General features: G+C 42.6%; 1 non-coding gene across 1 annotated transcript; it reads left to right on the top strand.

The window, feature by feature from the left end:
* Window positions 1–12208: 12208 nt before the first annotated feature.
* On the top strand, window positions 12209–12281 carry TRNAW-CCA (transfer RNA tryptophan (anticodon CCA)). The gene has a single exon. It is a non-coding gene; the product is annotated as a tRNA-Trp (tRNA).
* Window positions 12282–12626: the final 345 nt, after the last annotated feature.

The following is a 12626-nucleotide window of genomic DNA, read 5'->3' as shown; positions in this document are numbered from 1 at the left end:
TAGTTCTCAGTAGAAATTACAGTCACTTTGTGAGGGGGCTTTTTAGGTCACAGAGCATCCCCCACGTATTAGAAATGACATTTGAGAGACAACCATGGGTTCACTTCAGTAGCGATTCAGATGTGAGAGTTCAAGGTGTGGACTCTCACAGGCAACAGAGAGAGAGGACTTTACTATTTATCACAAAGCATCCGTTTCCTCTTTCCAGTAATGTGGACTCTTGTCCCTGCTGCTTAAGAAGGCTGATTTTAAGATGTGTCATTGCCTCAGATGCAAATCAGATTGAGAGCGGGACACCAGGCAACTCTGTCAGGCTAAGTAATTTTTTAAGGGAAGTAATAAACGCCTCAGGAAGAATAATTCCGTGCGGGGATATTTCATATGGGAGAAATAAATCCGACTCCCTGCAGTTCTGGCTAAACTAAGAGTGGGAGGAAAACAGAACATGAGTCTTTTCGGAGTTCCCAAACAGTCTCACCACACTGCAAGTGGGGGGTGCTGGGTCTTCAGAGAGACAGCAGCTTTCACTTCCAGGGCCGAGGCCCAGAGCAGGAAAGGCGAACGTGAGGACAGACAGTGGAAACACCTCAGCGAGCAGCCCAGGGGACAAGGCAGTGTCTACAGACCCCGGCACCTCTGCCGCAGGCCTGCCCACGATGAAACTGTGGCACTGGAACACATTTGCCCGGCCGTCTCCTGTGGGTGTTTCCTCTGTGAGAGTCAGAGTTAGAGAACTGCCTGGCGTGCCTTGCAGGGGACCTGCAATGTCTCTTGAGGACATTCTTCAGTCTCCAGTGGGACTTGGTGAAGCTCAGAGCCAGGCCCACCTGAAGTAGTTCTGAGGCCTAGAAGGGGTTTGGCAATTTAGCAAAGGCCAGCCTTGAAGGAACTGAACTGCTAAGGTTTTCTGAGTTCTATAGGCAATACAGAAACAGTTAAAAGCCTCATCTGCATTTCCTCTACTTTCCAAGCTGATCTGAGGGCTTCTTCCCTCACAAACATTAGGCAAGATTGTATTTGTAAGAGTCACTCAGGAAATACAAATTAATAGGCTTTAAAAAGAAGGGGTCAATCCAACAGTAAAAAATAAAACGTAATAGTTTGAAATTATTCCCCTTTTGACCACACTTGAAGTTTGATGTTCATTTGCCCCTTTCTTTCTTTTTTTTTTACAATAAATTTATTTATTTTAATTGCAGGCTAATTACAATATTGTAGTGGTTTTGCCATACATTGACAGGATTCCGCCACGGGTGTACATCTCTTCCCCATCCTGAACCGCACCCCCCCCATCCTCCCTCCCCATCCCATCCCTCTGGGTCATCCCAGTGCACCAGCCCCGAGCATCCCTTTCAAGTCTTATTTTCTCTATCTCTTGTTTCCATTATAATCAGCCCAGTTCCCTGATCTGCATAATTGGTGTGCCAATATCATACCAACAATGCCCTCCTCAACTCACGGAACTAAAAAGTCTCAGTGCCCACTTCCTCTTTGCAAAAGTACACATATGTGTATCACTTCCCAAATTATATTCATTGTCAAGAATTCTGGACTATAAAATCATTCAAAAGTTGTTTTTTGTCTGAGGCAGTTAACTGCTCCTTTAAAGCATCGAAGTTGTTTTGATTTCATATCTTAAGAGCCTCTATACATACAAGCTGGGGCCAAATATACTCACACATCCTCAGAATTTTGAATTTCAAAGAAAGCAGGAAGTTCTCATACAAATTACTTTCATTTCAGGTGCTTGCATGGATTTTCCTCTACCACCAATTAATTGGGCAAACAGCATTGCTCTTACATCACACAAGAAAATGAAAGCCAAATCTTAGGGCCATTTCAGATTTCTGAGACAAGTACTCATGGTCATTCCCAACTCAAAGTTACTCAGGCTTCTTGGCTCAAGATGAAAGCCTTTTCATTGGGAATTCCTTTGGCTTCACTTTCCAGGCCGGTCATACAAACCATCCAAATCACGGACCAGTTTCACGACACTGCAAGTGGAGGTGCCAGGTCTTTAGGAAAACAATAGCTTTACCATTTAGTCTAGTGGTCCATATAGTCAAAGCTATGGTTTCTTCCAGTCATCATGTACAGATATGAGAGTTGGTCCATAAAGAAGGCTGACTGCTCAAGAATTGATGCTTTCAAACTGTGGTGCTGGAGAAGACTCTTGAGAGTCCCTTAGACAGCAAGGAAATCAAACCAGTCAATCTAAAAGGAAATCAACCCTGAATATTCACTGGAAGGGCTATTGCTGAAGCTCCAATACTTTGGCCACCTGATACAAAGAGCCAACTCATTGGAAAAACCCTGATGCTGGGGAAGATTGAAGGCAAAAGGAGAAGGGGGTAACAGAGGATGAGACAGTTAGATAGCATCATCAGCTCAATGGGCATGAATCTGAGCAAACTCTGAGAGATAGTGGAGGACAGAGGAGCCTGTGTGCTACAGTCCATGGAGCTGCAAATAGTTGAACTTGACTTAGCGACTGAACAACAAAACTTTACTTTCCAGTTCTGAATCCCACCTATGACGAATTAGTTAAGAACTTGGGATGGTTTAACTCTTAAGTTACTTTATTATCCCTGTGAAGTGAAAGTTACTCAGTCGTGTCCAACTCTTTGCAACCCCATGGACTATACAATCCATGGAATTCTCCAGGCCAGAATACTGGTGTGGGTAGCTGTTCCCTTCTCCAGGGGATCCAATCCCTGTAAATTGCTTCAAATTCTTTTGAGGAACCAAAAAAGTATCATAACCAAATAAATATCTTTATATTTAAATATATCCCTGTCTATATATTCTAATCTATATATTTCCTGGTGGCTCATATAGTAAAGAATCTGCCTGCAATACAGGAGACCCAGGTTTGATCCCTGGGTTGGGAAGATCTCCTGAAGAAGAGAATGGCTACCCACACCAGTATTCTTGCCTAGAGAATTCTATGGAGAGAGGAACCTGGTGGGCTAGAGTCCATGGGGTCACGAAGAGTTGGACATGACTGAGCAACAAACACATATATTTATCTTTCCATATTTATTTAGCTTTCTCTGGCTACCAAAGCCTGGAAACTCCTCCTCCAAGTGGCAGAATCTCCAGGTAGTTGCCCAAGATGGAAATCTATTTTGTTTTAGAAGGTCAAGTCAATAAAAACCAGTCTTGATGTCAACTTTACCTGCATCCCAAATCTCTTTGGTCCCTCCTCTCGTTCATATTTCCAGTATCCTATTGTAATCAGAGTCTGCCCTTTCGGTCAGTGGTGTTAATAGCTATGGCCTTTGTATTTCAGTGCGTGTTACCGTTCTTCTGGCTTCTTTGGGGATCTCTTTGCCAACTCTATGTGGTTCTGCCGAGGCTGTAAGACTTGCTGCCAGCTTCCTCTATCACGAAAGTGACCTAGGCAGTCAAACCCAAAGGAATACCCATTCTGCCAGCCTCCATGGTCTCATTAATGTGCATGTGACCCCAGCAGCACCAGTCAGAAGCTTCCCTGGAATTGATATACAGATATTGAACTTTCTCAACTGAGAAAATAAGAGCCTGGCATCCCTCTTGTATACTATGTGGAGAGAGAGCACGCATCAGAAGCTAAGGATAGAGGACTTCCCTGGTGGTCCAGTGGCTTCATGCTCCTAATGCAGGGGGCCTGGGTTGGATCCCTGGTCAGGGAACTAGATCCCACATGCTGCAACTAAGGATCTTGCATGCTGCAGATAAGATCTGGCACAGCCAAATAAATAAATTAATTTTTTTTTTAAAGAAATAAGAAGCTAAGGAGAGCAGCAGAGTCAAGCGGTGGTGGAGGAGAAAGAGAAAACCTTGATGACATCTTATGAGTTTGGATTTAGCCTGAAGCCAGATCCACCCCCGGACATTTTGTTATAGCAGTCAATAGTATCCCATTTTACTTATACTAGTTGAGTCGGATTTCTGTCAAGACTGAAGGAGTCCTAACTGTACTTTTGTCTCTGATCTTGTGGCCCTGTTCCTATCACCTCAACCCATCCTCCACATGGCTAAGTGATCTTGTAATGTTTCTAAGAAACATCTGATTTTAACATTTGCTCAGTGTCTTAATATCTGTCACCCATAGTATAAAGTAGAAACTCTCTGCATGATGTTCAAGGCTTTTTATTCAGTTACCTGAATAGGTGTTAACAGTGACAACACTCAGAACCTGAGTCAATGTTCTCTGAGCTAAAAATACATGTGGGAAGAGAGTTTAGTCTTGTTGGCTTTCCTGTTGTGTAGTTTGTGATTTCTCTTACTGATCATTAGAGTCAAACCTCGGGCGGAGCCCTGAAATAGAGTTAGGTCCCTTCTTGCTAACCCCGTGATGCAGTGATGCAGAAACTACCCCCTAATGATGTTAGATCTCTTTCATAAAGTTCCAACCGCTGACTCTAAACCAGGGGAAATGGGAGGCCACAGTAAAGTCAAGGTAGTAATAAGAATACCTTTCATTATGTTTTCTGGGGAACTAACAGTATCCTGTTAACCTGAAAAAGTTATTGAAACTTCCCAGAGTTGTCCAACTTGCGCTCAGGAAATAATCTGGACCTTTTTGCATTAGTTCATTATCTCATATGATCTCAGAACATTCCTGAGAATAAGGGAAAGCAAGCAGGTGTCCTTTTTATTTTGCAGAAAGAGAAATGGACATAGAGGGATTAAGAAGGGATTTCCCAAGAGTTGATAGTAACTGTGCAGCCAGGATTAGAATGTCACACTTAGAGTATTAGCCCAGTGGTCTTCAAACTTAGTCCCTCACAGAGCCCCCAGAAAAATGGTCAAAACCCTGCCCTCCTCATACATTTTTAAGGTTACTTCAAAATTTGTCCACCATATATTTAAGGAATTGCAAAAAAATCATTTCCAGAACTTTCTAAATATAAACATTTAAAAATATATCTGCTAGGAAATTCAGACGGGGGCTCCATGACAACCTAGAGTGGTGGGATGGGATGAGAGGTGGGAGGGAGATTCAAGAGGGAGGGGACATGTGTATACCTATAACTGATTCATGTTGGTGTATGGCAGAAACCAACACAATACTGTAAAGCAATCAGCCTTCAATTAAAAATAAATAAAGGAAAAATATATATCTGCTATACCCAATAGAATGCATCTTTTAAATGTATCCAATAGAATTTAAATACCAAGTCAATTTGACTATCATATCCATTTTTAAAAAGATAAATGAGTAAGCTATGCTTTATTCTTTTTAAAAATTTGTTGTTTATTGGCTGCACTGGGCCTTCGTTGCTGCACTTGGGCTTTCTCTAGCTGTGATGAGCAGGGCCTGCTCTTCACTGCAGCGTGTGAGCTTCCCAGTGTGGTGACTTCTCTTGTTGCAGAGCACAGGCGCTAGGCATTCAGGCTTCAGGAGTTGCAGCATGTGGGCTCAATGGTTGTGACTCTTCGGGCTCTAGCGTGCTGGCTCAGTAGATGTGGTGCACAGGCTTAGTTGCTCTGCCGAATGTGAAGTCTTCCCAGACCAGGGATCGAACCAGTGTCCCTTGCATTGCAAGGTAGATTCTTAACCACTGGACCACCAGAGAAGCCCCTTATTTTTTCAAACTTATATTCCATTTTAATGCCTCTTAAAATTTAGTACTCACATATTTTTAGGTTTTTTTTTAATGTTTTATTGACATTTAAACATTTTTAAATGTTTTATTTATCACCCTATCATACTTCTTCACACATAAATATCAATTTAAATTTTTACGTTTCCTGTGACCATAAAGTTTTAAGTAATAAAATTCTTCTATATTTGTTACTGTTACAATTATTATTGTTAATCAATTGATTAAAGCAACAAAAGTCTATTATAAACTTTGATGAACAATTATAGACTAAAAAGAGAAATTGTATTGGAAATGGCCATTTTATTGAGAGGGTCTTTTCCAATTAATTCATGTATCTACCAATAAACATTCCTTATTGATAGAATGAGACAGAGTTCTCCATCATTTCTATTCCCATTATTTGTACTTAAGGATGTAAACCTTGAAAAAAGCCTATTCATAATTAAGTGGGTAGGAGTGGAAGGAGTCTTGTATGTCACTGTCAATCAATTTTTTGAGTTCCCTTTGAATTATATGCCAAATCTTGCTGTGATCTATCATCAAAAATTACTTTTAGTGATCTTTCAGATGACAACTCCATTAGTTCTTGAGTTTTGTTGATAGCAAAGTACTGGAAACCCCTTGGGTTGCAACAATTTACTAGCCAATGATTAGAGCTATATACTGTTTCACACTTGTTCCTATACTGCCCAGGTTTCTTCACAGGTGATTTTTTACCACATAGGGGAATGCGTCTCAGTGAGACTGGTGAGAAAAGCCATTCGTTTGTTAAGTAAGAGGAGAAGGATTGGAAAAAGGAAAATGGAGAAGAAACCAGCAGGACAACTTTCTCGGTGCCCCTCAGGCAGCTCAAATTTGAGAAATGACTCATAGGAAAATTGAGGATCTAGAAATTGGTTCCCTAAAGCTGTCTGTGCCCAGCCATCTCTTGGAAAGTCTTTGTAAAGTGTTTTGGTATAAGCATACTGCAGTTTGAAGACCACTATGCATGCTAAGTCACTTCAGTTGTGTCCAACTCTGCAACCCTATGTATGGACTATGGCTCGCCAGGCTCCTCTCTCCATGGGATTCTCCAGACAAGAATGCTGGAGTGGGGTGCCACTTCCTCCTCCAGGGAATCTTCCTTATCCAGGTCTCCTTCGGCTCCTGCATTGCAGGGAGATTCTTTACACTGAACCACTGGGAAGTCCTTGAAGACCACTGTATTAGCTCATTCTTCTACCACTTTTAAATATATCCTTCGAATTTGTGCCCCATCCTTCTACCTTGTATGTCAATCATCAACAATATGTTGGACATTCTTCCAATTATTGGGCCTACAATATCCAAAAAAGACAAAATTCCTGCCTTCCACACTAGTGGAGGAGACAGACAATAAGTTATCAGAATTTGACTCTGTTCCACACTGAGCATGACATGGCATGGACATGGCAGTCAGAAATGGTAAGCTCAGGCTATTGCTGATCCTCAAACACTGCTGTCTTGTCTCCCCTGTAACCTGCAAGGGCAGAGGGTACTGGGACCTTCATCCTAAGTTTCCCCTGCACCAGGCAGAGTACCAGGCACATAACAGGCTCTCCATGCAAATTTGACTAATTAGCTGAGTGAAATTGCAAGTCAAAGAAATTGTATTTATCTTTCCAAAATGTCTGACACAATTGTCCTTTAAAGGGGAAATACTGTAGAACCATTTATAAAATCAAAGCCTTTTTAGATCCAGAAGAAAATTCAGTAACCATCTGATTCCTTCTCTTCTTTTTTTAAATAAACTGTTTGTTTTCCATCAGCCTTATTTACATTTTCTGTTTAAGAGTATGTGAAGGAGCCGTGTAAGACCACTGTGGTTGTTGTTCCTCCTGGGTCAGTGGCCTGAGCCACAGCAGCTGTAGACCAGCCTTCAGAGGCGGGCAGAGTGCCGTGGTCCTCCAGGAGCAGCTGCTGGAAGGCACTGTGGCCATCTGTGCCTGCAGACCTGTCTGCAACCTGGGGTTGAGTAGAAATAAACTCGGGACCTGGAGTGATTCATTCACCCTGAAATTCCTCCTGAGTCTCAGGCTTTTCACAGCTGCCTGCTCTTCCTTTTCAGTTTCTTCAGGATCCCTGTAGAAGCGGAGATAGCGCTTGACCTCCCACGAGTGGGCACCTGAGAAGGAGCCTTGCAGGTGCAGAATCCCCGGGCTAGCATGGCCACAACAGACCCCGGGAACTCCCCTCTTGCTACAGGGGTGGCAGTGTCCACACAGCACCAGGGAGTCTGGGTGACCTGGAGCAACAGTAGGTGGGTTACCATAAGACACCTCTGTGAGACTGGTGGTCACCCCTAGGGTCTGTAACCACAGAAGACAGAGCAGAAGCTTTCTACTCTGTAAATTAGTAATGTTTACAGGAATGGATGAAGTGCCCCACAATGGGAGTCACTCTCATGGCAGCAGCACACTTCAGCACAGCTTGGCTGAATGGCCAGCATTCCTGGAGCAGAAGACACTGGCATCAGCTGGGTTTTCAGCGTCAACAATGGCACGAGTTTTCCCCAGGTCCACTTCAGATTAACGAGGTAGTTCAGCTCAGTTCAATCACTCAGTCATGTCGACTCTTTGCAATCCCATGGACTGCAGCACACCAGGTTAAAAGTGACCCATCACTTTTCCTTTTGTAGATGTGCTGTTCCATTTGGAAGTCAGGGTTAGTGCTCCTAAGTGGGTTCCTCCGTGAGGGATTTGAGGACATCCTCCTCCTTCATTTGAAGGACATCAAGGACTCCAGATATTGTGAAATTCTCCCTTTAAGTTACAAACAGGAGCCCAGAACATGCCGCCATATGGACCCCTCTCTGGCTAGTGTGGAAAGAACGTTTTGCCTTTTCTTGAAGAAGAAATTTTAAGCCTGGGAAGGTGAAGCCGTTTGTCAAGGTCATGAATCCAGTCAGTGGATATAACAAAGATGTTATATTTGCGGCCAGTGGAAAATCTCTGGATACCTTCAATTCAGGTAAAACCTGCACCTACTTTTCTTTAAAATTGCCCCAGTTTGATAGTTGCCACTGAGAAATGTCCCTGCCCTGTACCCCTGTAAGTTCCCAACAAAGCCTTAGCATCTATATAAAAAGTGAAATAATAAAATGCTTCTCCTGCTATTTCATGAATTCCCTTGGAATTCACAAAAATATATATCTCTCTCATAACAGAAACAATTGGTTAATTGGGTCATTTAAAGTGGCTACTTCTACAACCCAAAATGTGGTTTCTGTTTTTTAGCTTGGAGAGCATGAATGGAATTTCTAATGAATGGGAGTCTTCTACAGTTTCACTGTGAATTTAATATCTGTAAATGGAGCCCCAAGGCCAAATTTCCCATAAATGGGTAGCAGGACTATTGGTGAGGAAGATTCCTTAGACAGAGAAAGAGCAGTTCGAGTGGAAATGTAATTGCTTCTGTTTTGAGGACTCTGGGGTAAGTCCTTGGGATGGGTGCTGCCCCCACAAAAGGGAAGTCCCTGGTGGCTGAATAAAGAGGTTCCAAGTAAAAGAAAAAAAAGAGTTGTTTTATTATCCTGGTACAAATGGAAACCAAAGAAGTAAATAAAGGAAGAGCTTCTGAGAGGAGAGTTTGATGGTTTGGTTTCTGGGTGTGTCCCCAGTGGTTTCATTTTGCAGTTCTGTGGCATTTGATTGAGGTGATGTTCCGTGAGAAGTTTCTGCTCATGGCTTTCCAATAAGAAACCCTGGAAACCACACTCAAGGGTAGGGACCGGCAAATCCCAAAAAAGAGATCATTTCACAGTTATCATTCACATGACACCCAGGTAATGCACTCCACTCTTGAGCTCTCTCCCATGTCCCAAGTTGGATTTCTCACCCCTCTGGAAGTCTGTATTCAAAGCTTCCCAAGATATCTCAAGCCTATCCTCATTATCTTTGCCCCCAAAACTGCTCCTGCTCCTATTTTCTCTTGTTTAGCAGACAGCCCTGCTATTTATCCAGGTACTCCAGCCTTAAACTTGGAACTCCTTGACTCTCTCTTAAACCACTTCAAATTCAAATTCATCACCAGATTCTGTCATGTGAGTGATCTGTCTCACAGTTGTGTCTGACTCTTTGCTGACCCCATAGACAGTAGCCTACCAGGCTCCTCTGTCCATAGAATTCTCCAGGCAATAATACTGGAGTGGGTAGCCAGTCCCTTCTCCAGAGGGTCTTCCTGACCTATGGATTGAACCTACGTCTTCCACATTGCAGGCAGTTTCTTCTTCACCACCTGAGCCACCAGGGAAGCCCGATCCTGTCATGGCTGCCTTCTAAATCCATTTCACACCTTCTTCCTCCTCAGCATGCCTAGAGCAAATGCCTTAGTGGAATGAGTCCCAAGTTCTTGCCAGGGCTGATATAAAAACTCCCCGAGAGTTCCAGCCTCCACAAAGTTCCCTCCAATCCATCCAGCATATCATTCCTTATGCTCTTTCAGAAAAGCAAATCCAATTACCTTTCCACTCTGCAAAGTCCTTCAGTGGCTCTGGCCACAGAGGCATCTATGAAATATGATGTAACAAGGAGGAAACCTGTAAGTCTAGACACATCAGCAGGAATTCTAGCCCTGTTACTCATCTTGGGCAAGTCACATAGCCTGTATGAGCCTCCATTTCCTTACCCACAAAATAAGGTATTTTGCACTAGGACAATAGATTTAAAGCTTTTAGCCCAGGAACAACACTCCAGTACCCTTGCCTGGTAAATCCCATGGACGGAGGAGCCTGGTAGGCTGCAGTTCATGGGGTCGCTAAGAGTTGGACACGACTGAGCGACTTCGCTTTCACTTTTCACCTTCATGCATTGGAGATGGAAATGGCAACCCACTCCAGTGTTCTTGCCTGGAGAATCCCAGGGACAGGGGAGCCTGGTAGGCTGCCATCTATAAGGTTGCACAGAGTCGGACACGACTGAAGCGACTTAGCAGCAACAGCTGAAGTGACTTAGCAGCAGCAGCAGCAACAGTGAACAATACATTTAAACCATCACATAGACACATGTATGCATAAGCACATAGCACACACAAAAATGTACACACAAAAAACATATGCACATGCAGGCCACACACATACACACATGAACTCATGCTGCACACAAATACACATATGTACACACATATTGTAAAATGCAATTTCCAAGTATGAAATGCAGCCTTTTATATACGATGTAGTTTGATACTTTGTTTTTTACATACTTAATTTTTATATTTTTAATGATTGAAATCATATTAATTGTGGCCCACAAAATTGATGATAAGACTCTTTAGGAGACTGAAACCCTGCTGTTTTAAATACTGAGCTACTATATTTCTAAGTTTCTTTCTAACTGTGAAGATGTAGGTGGGCCAAATCAGAAAAAAAGTGCTTCCGGAATTTAAGAAGAAACGTTAGGAAGAATTCCTTCTAACTAATAAAACCCTGAGCACAAAGACCTTTCCATGTCCCTTTTCCTGTTTTTAGGATAAAGGCTTCAGCCTCTTAGACCTTCCCTGATTTCCAAAGAGCAGATTCAGTTACTCAATAAGGAAGTGAGGGGATGCAGAAAGCAACACCAGTGCACTGATGGGTCAGGGTCCTAGCTCCTCATAGGCTAGGGTGGAGGATGAGGGGGGAGAACAATCTGATACATATTTCTGAGGTCTTCTACAGGAACTAAGGCCCCACCACGGTGAAGGATGGGAACTTCAGGCTGAACACAAGCACATGGACTCCCAGACAAGTAGGGAACCAGCAGGCTGATGACTGAGATTCCTGGAACACCACCTTGTTAATATACCTCACCACTAACCAATCAGAGGAGAGTTATACATTCTGCAGCCCTCCCCCCACATTTTGCCCAGAAAAACTTCTTCCCTAAAACCCAGGCCGGAGTTTGGATCTTATGAGCATGAACCACCTATTCTTCCTTGCTCAGTTCTTCAACAAACTTTTTTCTCTGCTCCAAACGCTGACATTTCACTGTGTGTTGGGCACACTAACTTGAATTCGAAAACACTAACCACCATAAAAACAGTCAGTTTATTACTAGGCAGTCCCATATCCTAGTCGACAACTCACTACTTTGCTACTTGCAAATATGGAAACCACAGGCAACAGTTAAAAATTAACCACAGACCTCAGTTAAAAATTGTGTAATTGGCTTCATGACAGTATTCAAAATTCCCCATCTCTTTAAGCAGACAGTCCCTTTTAAACAACACACGCATACAAAAAGTGTGGGGAACAGCTTTTTTTTTTTTTTTAGCTTAATAATGTATCTTGCAGATAATGCTACTCATATTCTATATTCAGAGACATCTCTTTCTCAATGACTAATAGGATTCCATTTTATAAATTGGGTCTAATTTAACTAATTTTTTATGGATAGTCTTTTCTACTATAATACAAACATCCTAGAAATGAAATTCCAAAGACAAAGAACATATGCAGTTGTCATTTGATAGGTATGGCCGAGTTATCTTCCTTGGAAAATTTACTAGTTCATACCCTTCTTAATGGTGTATGAATACCAGTTACCCCAGATCCCTGCCAACATTTGTTTGAGAATCAACCACATGGATTCAAATCTCAGCTTTGGCTTGAGGTATGGGCTTCCCTGGTGGCTCAGAGGTTAAAGCGTCTGCCTCCAGTGCGGGAGACCCAGGTTCGATCCCTGGGTCAGGAAGATCCCCTGGAGAAGGAAATGGTAACCCCTCCAGTATTCTTGCCTGGAGAATCCCATGGACGGAGAAGCCTGGTAGGCTACAGTCCATGGGGTCACAAAGAGTCGGACATGACTGAGCGACTTCACTTTCTTTCTTTCTTCTTTGTGACCTTGAACAAGTTTTCTGGCCCTTTGTCAAAACCCACAAGGTTGTTATAAGGATTAAATTCAGTAGTGAGTGCAATAGGTCTTTTATAATTTATCAAGTATTATTGGTTGCATCTTTTTTCCCCAGCCCCACCCCAGTAATACTAATATATTTACTTTTAACATAGTATTATATGTTAAGTTACAACTGTAACAGAGT

Source organism: Bos taurus, chromosome 1 (genome assembly GCF_002263795.3).
Source record: "Bos taurus isolate L1 Dominette 01449 registration number 42190680 breed Hereford chromosome 1, ARS-UCD2.0, whole genome shotgun sequence".
NCBI lineage: Eukaryota > Metazoa > Chordata > Mammalia > Artiodactyla > Bovidae > Bos > Bos taurus.
This window is presented reverse-complemented; position numbering and strand designations above follow the sequence as displayed.